Source organism: Convolutriloba macropyga, chromosome 9, assembly GCF_964194025.1.
Source record: "Convolutriloba macropyga chromosome 9, txConMacr16.3, whole genome shotgun sequence".
NCBI classification, from domain to species: Eukaryota; Metazoa; Xenacoelomorpha; order Acoela; family Convolutidae; genus Convolutriloba; species Convolutriloba macropyga.
In genome coordinates this window covers 45248532-45250645 of record NC_134476.1, presented here as the reverse complement: position 1 = coordinate 45250645, position 2114 = coordinate 45248532, and positions in this window count along the sequence as shown.

The following is a 2114-nucleotide window of genomic DNA, read 5'->3' as shown; positions in this document are numbered from 1 at the left end:
CATGTTTCAAACAAAAAGAGAACATGCCAGGCTTCATTTTTATCATCAACGTAAAACTTGAGGTAGTTTATCTACTGCCACGTATAGTGCCGAACTTGATTGCAGATCACGAATCTGCCTTTACTCTTGAAACTTTTTCACAAAAATTGAAGCAATAACTTAAATACTGATCAGACTTGTTGAGTAGTGAGGATTCATCTGACTAGTTTTGCGAAGACTCTCTAGCTGTTCATCGATGATCACATGAGGCATCCCAAATTTCCTCCCCAGAATACTCCATGCAGCACTATAGAACTGTCCAGAATAGCCCCTTCCAGAGACAACTGACTGGGTCTTGCCTGTCAGTAGAGTTCAGATGGCTCATTTTCTCCGAGTCTGGTATTGGCCGTTGATCTACGTTAGCAATATACATAAAAGACCACCCCGGCCATTGTAGAGGGTTCCATCAAAAATGTTCAAATTCATCTTTGATATGTACATGAGTAACCAGTGTTTCATTCTAGACCAGCTCTGGGGAAAATGTCTCAGTCTTCAATTTTTGAAGAACAGTTTCGTGAACTGCAATCGCGTGAGAAGTGACTATGCCTGTTCACTTAAGGGGTTGCTTCGATGCGAACTCTTGATCGGTTTTGAGCTAGAAGGTTGTCAATTCTACTGCCCCAGTCTGAGACATTTCTCTTCTTTGGGGTCTAATTGAAGGGTGATTCGTCTTGAGCACTAGTTGATTAGTAACGAACATAATCAATCTCTGATGCTGTTCTCTTCACTTTGCGCTCTAGTTCACGCTCGTCCTCCAATAGTTGATGCTTGGTTTCCAAATCATTTGTTTGCATTTCCAGATATAGTTTCCTCCGTTCGAACCTTGCCTTTTCTAGCCACATCTTGGTTTTAAATTTGGTATCAAGTTTCTTCATCCGTTTTTCACACCTTGGTTTGCTGAAGATGTTGCCGAAACGTTCTCCGTAACTTGGCCGCTTGTCGTTGCTCCTAATTCCCTTGTTTGAACTAGAGGACTGTCCGTTGAATAGTTGATGTTACTTTCGCTTTCGTTTACCACTTGAGTTGTTTTGTCTGCTATCTATGTACAGAGTTATGAAAAAACAATGCTCGACCAAATTGTACTATGATAAGACCATACTCGATTTATTTGAGCTATGAAATAATTTTAGCTGAACTCTCTGGACATTCTGGACTTTGGTTTGACTCAGATTTTTTGCATAAGATTTTATCTGGACCCAACATTTTACAAAAAACTTTGTCTCAACCCGAAATTCGGGCTGGACTTAAGCTCGACACAATGTTTGCAAACAAAGTTGAGTTAAAGTCTTTTCATGGGTCCATCATTGGTTTTTTCATGAATCTCTTTTTTGCCTTTAAAATTTAATGTGTAATGTTGCATATAGCGTTGTCAGCATATATGCTCCTTCGTCTTTTACAATTAAGAAGAACCACAAATCACTCAAAAATTTGCTTTGTTTTTTAAAAACGATGGCTCATAATTTTGGAAGGGAAAACAAACTGAATAACTCCGAAATTTGGTCATGGCTAATAGGATTAGGACCAATACGCCTAAGCTAGCTGGTTTCATTGAATCAAGGTATTTGATAATATACTCAAGCTTCCATAACTGTTTATCTTGAGCTTTGACAAAATTTTTAAGGCTTTTGGCAGTTTTCCCACTGTTTCGTAAGTTGGACTGCTCTGGTGCAAAGCTATTTAGTCTTGCTCTTGTTCTTCTTCTGCATTTACAGAAGCAGAAAAAAAATAAAATTTTCGAATTCTGAAAAAACAGACTTATGAATATACTAATGGTGGACCCATGAAAAGACCTTAGCTGGACTTTCTTCGTAATGAAAAGACTTTTGCTCGACTTTAACAGGAAGCTGGACCCTGTAATTATAGTCAATATTGCCTCCCTCCTACCCCCAACTAGACTTTTAAAGTCTTTTCATAAGTCGCGCTAAGGTTAGTTTGATGTGAATTATTATTCAAAGCTAACTTTTATGTGAATTATTATTCAAATAAACTGCGGTGCTGAATTGTATTGTTCTTTCTCAAGTTTGGAATCACTAGCATTTGTATTTGAACTCTAGAAATGAACTAGCTCCATTTGT